The sequence below is a fragment of the Glandiceps talaboti genome, chromosome 14, assembly GCF_964340395.1.
Source record: "Glandiceps talaboti chromosome 14, keGlaTala1.1, whole genome shotgun sequence".
Taxonomy (NCBI): Eukaryota; Metazoa; Hemichordata; class Enteropneusta; family Spengelidae; genus Glandiceps; species Glandiceps talaboti.
This window is the reverse complement of record NC_135562.1, coordinates 24,157,498-24,176,030: the sequence shown is the minus strand read 5'-3', so window position 1 is coordinate 24,176,030 and position 18,533 is coordinate 24,157,498. Positions and strand designations below refer to the sequence as shown.

Here is an 18,533-nt window from a genome sequence, read left to right as displayed (position 1 = left end):
TAACCATCATAGCTAACACTCCTAACCATCATAGCTGACACTGCTAACCATCATAGCTGACACTCCTAACCATCATAGCTGACACTCCTAACCATCATAGCTGACACTCCTAAACATCATAGCTGACACTGCTAACCATCATATCTGACACTCCTAACCATCATAGCTGACACTGCTAACCATCATAGCTGACACTGCTAACCATCATAGCTAACACTCCTAACCATCATAGCTAACACTCCTAACCATCATAGCTGACACTCCTAACCATCATAGCTGACACTGCTAACCATCATAGCTGACACTGCTAACCATCACAGCTGACACTCCTAACCATCATAGCTGACACTGCTAACCAACTCTAACCATCATAGCTGACACTGCTAACCATCACAGCTGACACTGCTAACCAACTCTAACCATCATAGCTGACACTACTAAGGGAGTCGTTATTATTTATGGCCGGGGGGGGGGGGGGGGGGGGGGGTTCGGAGGAATTGTTCTGGAAATTCGAGTGCCCCCCCCCCCAATCTTCCTCAAAAAAATCAATGACCCCCCCCCCCTCCCTGACATCAGAGATTTGGATGACCCCCCCCCCCCCATGTCCCCATATCATTTACACATGAAGTATATATACACTTGTATATCATTGCATACCATTACCAGAAAATGTGAATTTATCAAAGGTTCTAAATTTTAGTGATCTGATCTGATGAACTGATAAAAAATAAAAAAGAGAGATCAAGGTCAAGATTCATACATATGTTAAAAGTAAGTCAAATTCAAATGACACTAAATCACCTCATGAAGGTAATCATATTGTATACATGTGTGGTATATGAACTACAGGCATTCATCACTTGTACTATACATGTGGTGATAACAAGATATTGAGGAGATGTGCACTTGGTTAGTTACTGCAAAATATGTATTGAGATACTGAGTTACTTACAAAATGGTGACATGGTGGCCATTAATTTTAAAGTGTCATGTGTACTTATTGAAAGCATTCAACCAGGAACCAGCCCTCCTACCACCTCTTGTTACAACCACTGACTCTGTTGAGATTTGACTCATAATGTTACTTTGTTCATGTTCACTGTCACTACATGTACCATCAAGTTCATGGATCACAACATCATCATCATCATCACTATTGTCATCTGTTTCACTTTCTGTTGATAAAGTAGCTTTTTTTAACATTGAGGTATCCACATTTGATTTCCTGAGACAGTCTGCCATGATTGCTTTGACTTTATCATCTTTCTTTCCTTTTTTACTTAGATGATGATGATCTAAATATTTTTCTAAGTCTTTGACTCTCAGTTCTTTACAGTACATTCAGGAGATTTCAAAAACAGACAGGGATTAACATTTTAGATACACTATAGTATTTGAGCTGGCAATCTTGGTACTCCAATTCAGTCAACTGCATATGTTTTGCTGCAGTTAACTAGTTTCACCTAAACAGTGTAGACAAACACTTGTTTGGCATAAGTGTGCTGTATTGCCTCATCCATTTTTTCAAGGTATTTAAAAAGGCAAATCTTTCAGAAACTGATTCAATATCAACTGCTTCCCAGTATGGTAACAGCTATAAACATATGGTTAAATTTCCTATAGCTGTCTCATGCCATTTCATGCCATTTCTCATTATTGTATCTTACACACGAGTTTCAGACATGTCTCCTTTTATTTTACTCCTTGTAAAACACTGACACTGTCTTGTGCTTTGTTTTTGAACCTTATAACAATTTGAAACCATGTACCCTGTACATGTATACCACAGTTACCATGGTCTTGTCATAATACTAATATTAGCAACAAACAAAGTTGTCTATCACTTGGTACTTAATTTAATCTGTCGGCTATTAACCCTTTCAGTACTGAAAACTCTCCCGCCATTTAAGGCAAAATTTCTTGTTAGTCTGCAAGTTTTTTTTCCATATATCAACTTGATTTTAGATTGAGAAATATTACTTCCTGATGATGTAGTATTACTACATTTACAAATCGATTATCCGTATTGTTTCATATTCTTCTCCAGTACAGAAAGGGTTAAGGGAATCCGCAATAGCAGTGTTTCTCATTTCTGTGAGATCTTTATGCCAGTACATGTACTGCAACAATTCTATCAGGCCAGATGACATCCTACAAAACTGTGATTCAGGGATTGCATTTTCTATATATTTAGACGATAATGCACACCCTGCCAGCCGATACTGGGCAAAAGCAACTTTGCATGACATACTTGTGCGAGGCGTCAGCCAAGTACATTATGGAGTGCAAAGTTTGCTTGAGTCCATTATGGATTGGCAGGGCGTGCATTATTGTTATTATTTTACAGTTTTGCCAATACCAGTGAATTTGCAGATGGTGAAAAGTAAAATTGAATTAAATTTACACAGGGTTTTGGTGCCGATGTATGTCATCTGCAATAATAGTGTACATTATCAGAAATAATGTTGAGGGAAGACGTCACAAAATTCACTGGAATATAATTTTCAATAATCAGAAATTTTGACAATTTGTGTATTTTCTATACCATATTTTGCATTTATCAGAAATTTGGACAATAAAATTGTATTTGGTGTTACAGTTTACTCACCATTTTCGTGTACAGAAGTTTTGTGAACAAATTTTTAGTAGCCCCCCCCCCCCTACCTTTCTCTCTCATTTTTGAGTAGCCCTCCCCCCCCCCCCCCCCCCCGGCCATCTCCAATTTTTAAGTGACCCCCCTAAATTCCTCAGACCCCCCCCCCCCCAGGCCATAAATAATGACGGCTCCCTAACACTACCAACACATAGCTGGCACAATGATTAAATTATTTAGTTTTGACATTTCTCACTGACCTCTCTCCAAACATGTTCATAATGCATTGAAGGCCAATGGCTATGAGGAGTGGGCCCTAAATATACCACCTAGAAATAGCAAACAACTACCAGTAACTCCAACATTCCCCCATCCAGCCAGCTCATATTTAGACTACCATATTTACATGGGCTCTCTGAACAATTGTTCAAAGTTTACCAATCTCATGGCTTTAATTTGTATTACCAGCCTGCCTAGCAAACTCTGCACACATTGTTTAATAGTGCACCCAAGGACACACACATCGAAAGAACAACTCTGTGGCACCATGTACCATATCACATGTGATTGGGACAGTAGCTATACAAAATATACATATATTGGGAGTCAAAATACTCATTCAGTGTCCAATTCAAATAACACACAAAAAAGGGACAAGACCACTGAAGGTGGGGACCAGTGCAACAAGACCAGCCACAATCTGTCCTGGGATAATACCAAGGTTCTAGCCAGAGAACAGGACAGGTTAAAACTTGCCTCTTACCAAGTGATCAAGGTTCAAACCCATTCTGGGTTTGATTAAATACGTCATGCTGTAAGTAAGAGAGTGTCGTTCAGTTTGACTCTACCAAATTATGCAGGTTTCTCCGGGTACTCCAGTTTCCTCCTACACTAACACTGAACCCTCCTCGTGTTATTGGGCAATGCCTGTTGGATGTATCGTATATATAAATAAATAAAAAAAAATAGAAACGTAAAGGAAGCCATCTACATCAGACAGAGGAGACCATCATAAACAGATACCAACTACCATCAATTCATGGACATTATCGGCCAGTTTGCTGAATAATTAAATCATCCCATGATCAAGATCCGTAGTAGATGGATTGAAATGTCATATTGGTTTCCAATTTTCCATTCCAAAGTAACTATATTGCAGTGCACTACTATACATGTACATTGCCAGACATTATGATTGACTTTGATAGTTAAACTTCATGTGTTGTACACAACTCCACTATTTCTAAGAGAAAGCATCTACTGACATTATCTGGATAATCAATCTTCAGGTCAAAGGACATCATATCTTGATGTTGCAGCCTCTCTGTGTAGTAAAGACTTCATTTGAACTCAGAATTTACATGTATTACCTTCAATTTTGTCATTTTTATTGTTAAATCAATTTTATGAACTCATAGATTGGTTTTGTTTCATGTCAATTACTACTAGATGTCAGTCATTACTAAAGGGTTTTATAAATTCATGGCTTTGGGAAAAATTATTATCAGAGTATCATTCAACATTATGTATTACAGGTGTAAACAATTGACAAAGTTCCAATTACATACAGTATTCAAAGTACCAATTACATGGCAAACTAACAAAAGCTTACAAATACTTACTTGGTAAAGGCTCTTTGTTGCAAAAAAAACAAGTCACTATAAATGACATAGTCCCTGCTATAATTGGGTTTTAAGGAACTGGCAGTTTATGTTGTCATTTTCAAACCTGGTTAATGTTGTTTGGCCTCATATGATTGTTTTTGATATCACTACTCTGTTCAAGCATGTCTGAGTTATGGCTTTGGACATGAAAACTGTGCCAACAAAATGGCTGCCAGGCAGCCATATTGGATTGTATCAAGACGAAAATTGATATGCACATGTATGTCAGAGAACACTGTGCTAATACCAACTTTGAATGAGATCTGTTCAAGCATGTCTGAGTTATGGCTTTGGACATGGAAAATTTGCAAATAATTAAAATGGCTGCCAGGTAGCCATATTGGATCGTATCACGACAACAATGAATATACACATGTATGTCATAAAACACTGTCCTAATACCAACTTTGAATGAGATCTGTTCAAGTATGTCTGAGTTATGGCTTTGGACATGGAAAATTCGCAAACAAAATGGCTGCCAGGCAGCCATATTAGATTGTATCATGATGAAAATGGATATGCACATGTATGTCATAGAACACTGTGCTAATACCAACTTTGAATGAGATCTGTTCAAGCATGTCTGAGTTATGGCTTTGGACATGGAAAATTCACAAACAAAATGGCTGCCAGGCAGCCATATTGTATCGTATCATGACAACAATGAATATTCACATGTATGTCATATAACACTGTCCTAATAGCAATTTTGAATGAGATCTGTTCATGCATGTCTGAGTTATGGCTTTGGACATGGAAAATTTGCAAACAAAATGGCTGCTTGGCGGCCATATTGGATCGTATCATAAAACAAATTGACGTGCATATGTATGCCATCGTATGTTACCCCTGTACCAAGTTTGAAAAAAATCGGTCCAGGCATCTCCAAGAAATGACTGCGGACGGACGGACGGACGGACATACAGACAGACGGAACCCAATCCATAAGTCCCCGCCCGGACTTCGTCCAGCAGGGACTAAAAATGGACAAATTCTTGTCCTTATTACTAACAATTCTAAAATCAGATCTTAACAATAACTTAGGTTTGATCTATGCCAACATTTTGATTAAAATATTTTTCATATTTTCCAAAACTATTTTAGAAAGATTCTTGTCTTTTTTTGTTAAATTTTGGCAAAGTTCAGCTTTATAGCATTGAATCGCTGGTACTGATGGATGTAAAAATTTGTTCTAAGATTAATCGTATTTGCAGAAATTTTCTTGCCAAACTATTTGGAAAATGTTGTCCTTTTTGTAAATTTCAAATCTTTTTTGGGCCAGAGTCATAGCATTAAATCTCAAAGTTTTAGTTTGATATAGGTCATAATTAGAGAAATTTGAAAATGAACTCCAAAATGTATACTACTCAACACATAAATTAATTATGTTTAAACTGTCTACACAACTACATATAAACAGTATAAATTGTCTATACAACTACGTATAAACCGTATAAATTGTCTACACAACTACGTATAAACTATCTACACAACAATCATACCTAAAAACTGTCTACACAAATACATATAAACTGTCTACACAACAACCATACTGTGAATTATTTGACTTTCAAAACATACAAACATAAATTCATAGCCTCATCAACTCATCAATCCAACCTATAAATGACAAATAAAAAAGAATACATGGTGTCACAAACCATATATTTCCAAGGTGATGTTCCACAGTGATGTCTATAAGCTAAGAGCAATGTTCCATACGTCTATAGGCAAGTCAAATTAACCTATACTCCCTGGTACATAACATCTAGGCAAGTCAAACCTCTACTACCCACTACATAATGTCTAGTCAAGTCAAACCTCTACTACCCACTACATAACGTCTAGTCAAGTCAAACCTCTACTACCCGGTACATAATGTCTAGTCAAGTCAAACCTATACTACCCGGTACACAATGTCTGGTCAAGTCAAACCTCTACTGCCCAGTACATAATGTCTAGTCAAGTCAAACCTATACTACCCAGTACATAACATCTAGGCAAGTCAAACCTCTACTCCCTGGTACATAATGTCTGGTCAAGTCAAACCTATACTACCCGGTACATAATGTCTAGTCAAGTCAAACCTATACTACCCAGTACATAATGTCTGGTCAAGTCAAACCTATACTACCCGGTACACAATGTCTGGTCAAGTCAAACCTCTACTACCCAGTACATAACGTCTGGTCAAGTCAAACCTCTACTACCCAGTACATAACATCTAGGCAAGTCAAACCTATACTACCCAGTACATAACATCTAGGCAAGTCAAACCTCTACTACCCAGTACATAACGTCTGGTTAACCTATACTACCCGGTACATAATGTCTAGTCAAGTCAAACCTATACTACCCGGTACATAATGTCTGGTCAAGTCAAACCTATACTACCCAGTACATAATGTCAAGTCAAACCTATACTACCCAGTACATAATGTCAAGTCAAACCTCTATACTACATAATGTCTAGGCAAGTCAAACCTCTACTACCCAGTACATAACATCTAGGCAAGTTAAACCTCTACTACAGACAGTCCACCTTGATTTGAAACCGTGTTACATTACAACATAAATGAGACAGAGATTAAAATGCTAACTTCTATGAAAACTTAATTTCTGCCCTACTGACATTCTAATAATCCTGATTTGTCTACATCTAAATAGTAATTTCAGACTACCTCTAGTTACTAACGTACCTAACAAAAATTGAAAAGCTATTTGCGACAAAGGACAATATTCTGACATCTTTATGATGTTAAATCTTCAATCCTATCAGGACTTGTTGGCAAATTCAAAAAGTCCCTTCATTTATATCTATTAATGCATCTTTTCACTGCATTGTTGTCTGCTAGCGATTTCTTCAGGCCTTCATCATACAGATTACAAATTGATTTCCAAATACATGCACTCTTGAGAGAGGTATAAACAGGCTCTCCTGGGTCAAAAGAAAAATGCAGTCAGATAAAATGATTGTGACTACATTTGCAATATGATAGCATAGTAATTTGGCAATGGTTTGGCCAACAACCCAGTCAAAGTGTGTAAAAGTAGTGTAGGTTTTGCCATGGGCAATAACTCATCTATGAATGTCACTTTGTATACAACTATTACAATACACATTTGCTAATAGTCAGATACAAGTTTTTCAAAAGAACTTCTCATCTTAATCTTAATGCTTCAATGGAAACATATGTACATGTACTCTAAGCAATTTCAACACTTCTTGATTTGTCGAAGCCACTAACATTTTTCTCTCCAGTTTTTTTTCATCAATTTTAGCTGTAACGATTTAGACAATAAATATTCCATATTCTCTGTAGGCGGATTTGCTGTATACTCTCTGATTTCACTTACAACAACCAACAAAACATCCCATTTCAAATAAATGATTCACTTTCTGTCTAATATCAAAACTCACTTCACATGATACATATATGTGTGTGTGTGTGTGTGTGTGTGTGTATGTGTGTGTGTATTTGTTACAATAAAAAGAGTAATATTTGTACATGTACATGTAGTGTTCGTGTTACTGTGTACTAATGATCATGTATGACGTCATTCATGAAATAAGCTAAAGATATTACATGTAAGATGTCATCCATGAGACAAGCTAAAGATATTACATGTATGATGTCATCTGTGAGATAAGCTAGAGATATCACATGTAAGATGTCATCCTTGAGATAAGCTAATGATATCACATGTAAGATGTAATCCATGAGATAAGCTAAAGATATTACATGTAAGATGTCATCCATGAGATAAGCTAAAGATATTACATGTATGATGTCATCCATGAGATAAGCTAAAGATATTACATGTAAGATGTAATCCATGAGACAAGATAATGTTCTCACATAAACACATGCAAATCTTCACCTGTGTGACATCAAACAGGGCAGATAAAAAATACTGCCAATAGGGTTGTAGCACAACTGTACAGTTTTTAAAAATGTTTATCCATATGCTAGTCCATCCTAACAATAAGTGTTCATTTGCTGATTGACTATCCAGTTGCCTATCTAACCGTTTTGCTATCTTTACGATATATGCTATCATTTGGCTGTTGCTATGGGCGTGGTCATGTTGTTAGATATATTTGCATACATTTTGTATGTTTTTATTCACTTGTGTATGAATTCCTTATATTATCTTTGCAATATACATGATCATTTGGCTGTTGCTATGGGCATGGTCTTGTTGCTAGGCATATTTGCATACATTTTTAAATGTTTATTCATTTGTCTATTAATCCTCGTTATCTTCGCAATATATGTGATCATTGGTTGTTGCTATGAGCGTGGTCATGGTTTCTAGGGGTATTTGCATACATTCTTTGAATGTTTACTCACTTGCCTACCAGATGATATTGATATTTGACCAAAATATACTGCCATTTGGTTGTTGCTAAGGGTGTGGTCAAGGTTGCTAGGGCCAATTGTGTCCAAATATTTGAAGAAAATCTGCAGAGTACCACTTCTAGAAACATCACACCAAATTTCATTCTCATTGATCAAGTACTTTTTGAGATAAATTTTTGACAGAGATAAGGTAGCTATATAAGATATATATATATATATATATATATATATATATATATATATATATATATATATATATATATATATATATATATATATATATATATATATATATATATATATATATATATATATATATATAACTCGGTGAGTATCAATCTGCTAAGACAGTGCTCTATACCGCAGTGGCAGAGAGCAATAGTTTTGGTAGTACTGGAACTCTTTCTTGGTTGTAACTCGGAGTTTCACGCATTGTGCGATCATTAGACAATGATCGTGCAATGCATGAAACTCCGAGTTACAACCAAGAAAGCGTTCCAGTACTACCAAAAAAAAAAAAAAAAAAAAAAAAAAAAAAAAAAAAAAAATTATATATATATATATATATATATATATATATATATATATATATATATATATATATATATATATATATATATATATATATATATATATATATATATATATTACGCTCTGCCACTGCGGTATAGAGCACTGTCTTAGCAGATTGATACTCACCGTATATATATATATATATATATATATATATATATATATATATATATATATATATATATATATATATATATATATATATATATATATATATATATATGTATATATATATATATATATATATATATATATATATATGTATGTAAACTGTGAGATAAGCTTAGAAAGATATTACATGTAACTAAGATATCATATGAGATATGTTTATATTTCTTACTTATGGAAAAACATGCTAGTTTGACTTTTCACAGAATTCATCAACTGAGGTTACATGAGTTTCACGCATTGTGCGATCATTAGACAATGATCGTGCAATGCATGAAACTCCGAGTTACAACCAAGAAAGCGTTCCAGTACTACCAAAAAAAAAAAAAAAAAAAAAATATATATATATATATATATATATATATATATATATATATATATATATATATATATATATATATATATATATATGTATATATATATATATACATACATACATACATACATAATATGTATATATATATATATATATATATATACATATATATATATATATATATATATATATATATATATATATATATATATATATATATATATATATATATATATATATATATATATATATATATATATATATATATATATATATATGTATGTAAACTGTGAGATAAGCTTAGAAAGATATTACATGTAACTAAGATATCATATGAGATATGTTTATATTTCTTACTTATGGAAAAACATGCTAGTTTGACTTTTCACAGAATTCATCAACTGAGGTTACATGAATTCCCAGGAAGTGTTTTGGGTCATTTTCCAGGAACTTCCAAGTGTTTGGGGTCATTTTACAGGAACTTCCAATGTTTTGGGTCATTTTCCATTAGTTTTTACAGTTATATCATATCATTTCCGGTTGATCTCACTGACTGCCATTTTGGTATGTTGTAAGTGAAAATTTACCATTTTCAATGTATTACTTATTTCATCATTTCATTTCACAAAGGTTTCCAGGTTTCCAAATTTTAGTATATTGTAAGAGTGATCACAATTCAGAGATTTTCAGAAAGATAACTAGACCAGATTTAAAACTGAATGCCTCCCATAAGGGTCAAACCATAAATTTTTTGGTCCGACACACATTGTTGGAATGCAAAATTCTGAGCGAAAGGTACTTTGCATGATGTACACCTTAATTGGAAAATTAATTACATGAAACTATATGAAATTTGCATCCATGAGCTTGCATATTGTTAAAATTGCCTTATTATCGAAAAATAATAAATTAAGCAAGTTAACCATTACGAGTATAAGCTACATCAGCAAGCTTTAAGGGACACATCACGACATGCACATCTTTACCATCAATGCATACAAATTATCTGGAATTGAAAACTTGCATTGTAAAGATATTGCCTAATTCTCAGAAATGAATATTTATGCAAATTAAACATCACAATGAAAAACTACATAAAAACTACATCAAATGTGTGATTTGCTGTGGTTTATTGTGTACAAAATTATGAAATTTGAAGTTTGCATTTTTACAATATAGCCTAATCACTGAAAATCATTAATTATGTAAATTACTTCTTAAACCTAAAAATTATACCAAAAGGCTTTGTAGGATATGTGCTTTGTCATGGTTGATATACGTACCACATTATAAGAAAGCAATTGAAGCTTGCATTTTATAAATATGGTTTTAATTACCAAATATCATTAATCATGCAAAGTACACATTAAAACTAAATATTATGGCAACAGACTTAATAGGACAGGTGTGCTTATTAATTATGGTTGATGATGCGGAATTTGAAGTGCACATTCTTTAGATATGGTTTACTTATTGAAAATTATCAATTATGCAAATTACTCATTAAAACTAAAAATAGCATCAATAAGGTTGTAGCACAACTGTACAGTTTTTAAAAATGTTTATTCATATGCCGATACATGCTAGGTACAGGTCATTGTTGCTAGGGCCAATTGTGTTGAAACATTTTCAACAGTAACTGCAGAATAATACCTCCAGAAATATCCCCACCAAGTTTCAAACCCATTCACCACACAATTTCAAGATATAAGGTTTTTTCACCAAAATTCAGATTTTTTTAACCTAACTTGCATATTACTGATGGGATCATCACATCGTGACCACAGCTTCATCTACACATCCCAAGATGCACCCCCCTTAAATTTCAGCCTAATCTGCTTTGTAGTTTGGGAATTATAGATTTTTGACCAACAAGACACATTTTTAGACCTAATTTGCATATTGTGGCTGATTAACTCTGCTGCCAGTAAGGGAGGTTAATTCTCCATCATCGTCCGTCGTCCATAATCCGTAGCCCATCAATTTTTTTCTGCTTTCATCTTGAATCAAAATGCTTTGAAATTTGGAATGCTTTCAAGTCGATGCACAACATCATTGTCAGGAAGCTTTTTTGTTTTCTTAACAACTCAGTATCAGCAAATAACACTAATTTAATTCCTACAATGACTACAGTGGACAGATTTCCAATGGATGCAGTATATATAGAAACTGTAGCAAGCCCCATCCACTAGCTATGTTGTCTGTAGCAAGTCCTAGTCACTGGTTATGTTGTCTGTAGCAAGCCCCGTCCACTGGCTATGTTGTCTGTAGCAAGTCCTAGTCACTGGTTATGTTGTCTGTAGCAAGCCCCGTCCACTGGCTATGTTGTCTGTAGCAAGTCCTAGTCACTGGTTATGTTGTCTGTAGCAAGTTCCATCCACTGGCTATGTTGTCTGTAGCAAGTCCTAGTCACTGGTTATGTTGTCTGTAGCAAGCCCCGTCCACTGGCTATGTTGTCTGTAGCAAGCCCCGTCCACTGGCTATGTTGTCTGTAGCAAGTTCCATCCACTGGCTATGTTGTCTGTAGCAAGTCCTAGTCACTGGCTATGTTGTCTGTAGCAAGCCCCGTCCACTTGCTATGTTGTCTGTAGCAAGTTCCATCCACTGGCTATGTTGTCTGTAGCAAGTCCTATCCACTAGCGATGTTGTCTGTAGCAAGTCCTATCCACTAGCTATGTTGTAGCAAGTCCTATCCACTAGCTATGTTGTCTATAGCAATCCCCATCCACTAGCTACATGTATGTTGTCTGCCAGGTAGCAAGCGTCGTCCACTGGCTATGTTGTCTGTAGCAAGTCCCATCCACTAGCGATGTTGTCTGTAGCAAGCACCATCCACTGGCTATGTTGTCTATAGCAAGTTCCACCCACTGGCTATGTTGTCTGTAGCAAGCCCCGTCCACTGGCTATGTTGTCGGTAGCAAGCCTCGTCCACTGGCTATGTTGTCTGTAGCAAGTTCTATCCACTGGCTATGTTGTCTGTAGCAAGTCCTAGTCACTGGCTATGTTGTCTGTAGCAAGCCCCGTCCACTGGCTATGTTGTCTGTAGCAAGTCCTAGTCACTGGCTATGTTGTCTGTAGCAAGCCCCGTCCACTGGCTATGTTGTCTGTAGCAAGTCCTATCCACCAGCTATGTTGTCTGTAACAAGTCCTATCCACTAGCTATGTTGTCTGTAACAAGTCCTATCCACCAGCTATGTTGTCTGTAGCAAGTCCTATCCACCAGCTATGTTGTCTGTAGCAAGTCCCGGCCACCAGCAATGTTGTCTGTAGCAAGTCCTAGCCACTGGCTATGCTGTCTGTAGCAAGTCCTATCCACCAGCTATGTTGTAGCAAGTCCTATCCACTAGCTATGTTGTCTGTAGCAATCCCCATCCACTAGCTACATGTATGTTGTCTGCCAGGTAGCAAGCGTCGTCCACTGGCTATGTTGTCTGTAGCAAGTCCCATCCACTAGCGATGTTGTCTGTAGCAAGCACCATCCACTGGCTATGTTGTCTGTAGCAAGTCCTAGCCACTGGCTATGTTGTCTGTAGCAAGCCCCGTCTACTGGCTATGTTGTCGGTAGCAAGCCCCATCCACTGGCTATGTTGTCTAGTAGCAAGTCCCATCCACTGGCTATGTTGTCTGTAGCAAGTCCTAGCCACTGGCTATGCTGTCTGTAGCAAGCCCAATCCACTGCCAGCACTGGCAATGTTGTCTGTAGCAAGTCCTATCGACTGGCTATGTTGTCTAGTAGCAAGTCCTATCCACTGGCTATGTTATCTGTAGCGAGTCCCATCCACTGGTTATGTTCTCTACAAGTATACAGCTATACACCACCTACGTGGATCAAATTGCCACAGGCTGAGTTTTTCTGCCGTCTTAACCAATTATACTCAGTGTCCACTAACCACACAATTGTTTAGCTCACTATACAACTCTTTTCTATTCTATTCCAAAAAACTTCAATGTTCCCTTCAGCACATAGAAAGAGTACTTCTTATGATCCACTCAGACTGTTAGCAGTCCAAGAATTCTAACATATGTGATGGGTTTTATTAGTGAATAGGACAAGTAAAGCATTCATATGAGGTTCTCGTGTCAGTATGCTGCAGGTAATGCAATTATGTTTTAAGTGTCTTACTAGGCCTATATTATGTCTTTTACAAGGTATTGTATACACTTACAATATCACATAATGTCTTCAAGCTTACTCCAACATCTTACAACATTACTTACAACATTATGGCATGATGTATATAAATCAATTTCTTTGTTTAACTATATTTGTAATACATCTAAAACATCCCTGTCCAATTTGCTAGTCTGGTGCCAGGTTGATATTAACAGTGAGCTAGTCTGGTGCCAGCCTGATATTAACAGTGAGCTAGTCTGGTGCCAGGTTGATATTAACAGTGAGCTAGTCTGGTGCCAGCCTGATATTAACAGTGAGCTAGTCTGGTGCCAGCCTGATATTAACAGTGAGCTAGTCTGGTGCCAGGTTGATATTAACAGTGAGCTATTCTGGTGCCAGGTTGATATTAACAGTGAGCTAGTCTGGTGCCAGGTTGATATTAACAGTGAGCTAGTCTGATGCCAGGTTGATATTAAGAGTGAGCTAGTCTGGTGCCAGCCTGATATTAACAGTGAGCTAGTCTGGTGCCAGCCTGATATTAACAGTGAGCTAGTCTGGTGCCAGCCTGATATTAACAGTGAACTAGTCTGGTGCCAGGTTGATATTAACAGTGAGCTAGTCTGGTGCCAGGTTGATATTAACAGTGAGCTAGTCTGGTGCCAGGTTGATATTAACAGTGAGCTAGTCTGGTACCAGGTTGTTATTAACAGTGAGCTAGTCTGGTGCCAGGTTGATATTAACAGTGAACTAGTCTGGTGCCAGGTTGATATTAACAGTGAGCTAGTCTGGTGCCAGCCTGATATTAACAGTGAACTAGTCTGGTGCCAGGTTGATATTAAGAGTGAGCTAGTCTGGTGCCAGGTTGATATTAACAATGAGCGAGTCTTCATATAGAGCTAGTGCAAGCATTTAACCTTTCCCATTCAAAGTACAAGATACATGTTTGGATCTGCAGTCTGCAGTGGCTGGACAAACACAAGAACAAGCGACCTATCGGTCAGAATAGCTCCGCTTGGTTTTTTTTTTGAATTTTATTTTTTATTTTGGTGACATGTAGAAGTGGTTCAGTTCTTCAGCTCTTCACTATGCAGTTTTGTTTTAGCGATGTAATAAAGTGGTTACTGGTTTCATATGATGTCTCACTATAAAACACATTTTACACAGAAGTTGGTAATGTATTGTACTTTTATACCATAGTCACCATTTTATAACAAAAATCTACTGTTATGAAAAATTGCACAAAATCTCAGAAAAAAAATGACTGGGAAATGCACACAAGAAAAAGAAAAAAAAGAGGATTTTGGGGTTGGCTATAAATAATTCCAGTGTCTTACAGCTTTAACCCTGGGAAATTTTAATGATGAATGAAATAAACTAGGGATCTAAAATAATTTTGAGGCAATTTCAATTTCAATTTTCTAACAAATTTACCAAGTCAACAACATTCAACTTGTACTAGTTGTAGTAGATATATATAGGGAAGAAATGTATTAATCGCCATCTTAGTTTCTGTACGGCGACAATCCCAAGTACCCAGAAGAGAGTCATTCTCAGCCATATGTTACAGTGGTAACACTCGTTCATGTTCGATTACCTTTCACAAAGAAAACACAACGAAATGGTTGAAGTGATCTTTTTTTTTTTCTTTTCATCACAACAACATAATCTGCATGATCAAAAGTGTTGTAAACTAAACCAGAAAGAATTATCGGACTTGCTAGACTTCCCGATGAACTGGAGTAAGGTCCAAGTCCAAGTAGAGCCTCGATAGTACTATTAGTACGTGAGAAAACTAGCGATACGACTTTCAAAATATAACTTGACATGTCTTCATTTGTTAGAGTTATACAATTCAAGACGGGTTTTCACTCGAAAACAACAATTCTGTGAATGACACTCTGAACGCAGCAATTTCTCGGACGATGTTACCACTGTAACGTATGGCTGACAATGACTTGCTTCCGGGTTAGTCCCTCGTGCATCCGGGTACTTGGGATTGTCGCCGTACGGAAACTAAGATGGCGGTTAATACATACATCGTCTGATATTTTAATTTACAGAGTTTCTTGTGACAGGCGCCTGTCAGCAGACTCAGCCTTTTTTTTTCATCATATTTAAACCTTGTACTTGACATTTCGCAATATTTATAATTCTCAACAAAATACCTCAACATGCCTCACTTCGCTCGTACTCAAAGCAGCCCTGGTATGATCACTGACATGACTAGAGAGAACCTTTTCGGATTTACATGTAAAACGGGGGAAAGATACGAAAAACATAATGCAAAGTCTGAAGCCAAATTAAAGTTGTAATTATTTTAATTATTTTTACTTGCCAAATATTTGCATTTTGGAAATGGCAAGACACGTTCATGTCGTTTAACTTTACATGTGAACTTTCAGCCAATAAACAAAGTTTGGTCGATTCACAGTCGGCAGTGAGACTGCTCTTGCATATAACTTCAACCACATGCCTAGGCATGCCTTCCTTATGCAAGTTGTCTTCATTCTGGTTCACTGTCACTCCAAATTGCACGACAATATAGAATTAATCACACGTTACATGTTATCTGAAAACATCACACTTTTATAGTGGGTCTGAAGTGTGATTTTAGTGAGTATCAAGAACGTCCTGTGTTGTTACTTGCTGTGGAAAATCGCCCGGTCAAATGAGGTCAGCTTCAGCTTCTGGTCAAATCAGGATAGAGTATGCAAATGAGGATGTTGCGGACTGGCTGATTATGTAGAAGGGGTGCAGAATTTGGATTTGAAGTTTACAACCCTGTTTCGAACAAACGCTTGTCATTTGGGTGCCCAATGCGTAGAATTATGACTATAGCACATGTTACATTGCTTGTTTGACGTCAATAGTGTCTTTTGAAAAGTGGCAGTTTACTTTAAGTCTCGTCGACTGATTTCCAATATGGCGTCGGTCATAATGCTCATTAACATATTCATTTTTTTTTTTCAAATTACAAAAAAAAAATCATAAAAAATAAAAATGAAGACGTGCTGACTTGAAATTAACAAATCTAAGTAAGCTACCCTCTGTGCATCAACATACCAGATATCAAAGCAATCTGATGAATGGTAGTCGAGGAGATGATGAAAATGTCATTTTTTGAAAAAAAATCATAAAAAATTGAAAATGGCACAGATCAACTTGGCATGAACAAATCTGAATAGCCTCCCCCAAGGGAACATGCACACCAAATATTGAAGAATTCTGACTGTCACTTTCGGAGAAGATGATGAAAATATAAAAGTTTGACGGACACCAATGATTCCACCTATATACTCTATACCTTAATACAACCTATACCTAAAGCTACGCTTTCAGCTTTCGCTGACAGCGGAGCTAAAAAAAGAAGATCGAGGCGGGGTATTTAAGTGATGCAAACTCACCAAAAAACTTTTTTTTTTCTTGGCCTTAAAAGCACCTACCATGAGAACTATGCTACAACTTTCTATAAAAGCTTCCCATTATTACATGTGTGGTTGGCCGTAAGATCGCATCTGCAGGCAATCATGCTGGAGATTTCGCCTACATAACTTCATACCATCTCTTCAAAATTTTAAAAATTTTAAATATTGTTTTTACTTTGTTCGATACTCGCACATATTTCTGTTTCTGAAAGCATGCATGAGGAGATCGTCGGTCAAACAAGGTCAGCTTCAACTTCCAAGTGAAATCACCAGCTTTCTACCGAAAATGTTTGCTGGAGAGTTCGCCAAGATTCTTCTCTCTTTTTTAAACATAAATCTTTCGATACTAAGGGCAAGTTTGCTGCCAGAACACCTGCATTTATTCGTATTAACACATTATCACAACAATGCAAATGAGATAGGTAAAGGTATGTATATCGAAATATATATCGATAAGTTTCTATCCACATCTGAATTTTATATTTTGAGAAACAAAATGAACTTAAGAGCCATGGAAGTTCACCTCATTGTGGGGTGCATCGCGAAATTCTTGAACCAAGTGTTACGTAAAGGGTATTGCCACCGTAAACGAGTTGTATAGAATCAAAGTATAGACCGGTATCATGCTTACCATAAAGTATGTAAACTTTCTGCATACTAGCGATCTTACTGAATTGTGTTTATTATTTGCTGTGGAATTTAGTGTACATATCGCTGGTATGTAGGGGATTGCGAAGGCGAGGTGAAGTCGAGTCAAGCTTTCCTGTACTGAGAATAGGTAGCAGACATTTGAACAACTTTTTCGACAACTAACTTTTACTGGGACTTCAAAAATCACAGATATAGAGCTAAAATTCATTATGTTCAAATGATACCAATAGCAAGACATACATTTGTTCTGTATGCATGGGTAAATGTACGTATGTCTGTATGCGTATCCCTGTAAATTTGAATAATTTCATTTCAAAAGCCATTACACCTGTTCCACTACATAAATAGATTGATATCACAAAGTCATTTCAGATCTTTTTGTCAATTCAGGGGTATATCATGTACTAAATAGCCTACTATAACAAGGTTGTTATATTCCAGCAATCATTATGTGTAGGAACAAAAAACTTAATATCACCCTTAAGTTTAAATCTGGTTCAGTTTTGAGTTACATTGTATATCAGTCTGGCACTTCTCCAAAACGGGAGGTTACAATATAGATGAACTGCACAGTCGCAGTTGAAGTGACCCTGTGAACTTGAAATCTGTGCAGGCGTGCACCAAGGAATGACATCACATTCTGGTCAAATTCACTTGAATTTGCA

The 18,533-nt window shown here is 36.3% G+C and overlaps 1 protein-coding gene across 7 annotated transcripts in view; it reads right to left on the bottom strand.

Annotated features, from left to right (window-relative positions):
- The window catches only part of LOC144446048 (protein phosphatase EYA1-like), a 441,648-nt gene that overhangs the window by 244,175 nt on the left and 178,940 nt on the right, over window positions 1-18,533 (bottom strand). The window lies entirely within an intron of this gene.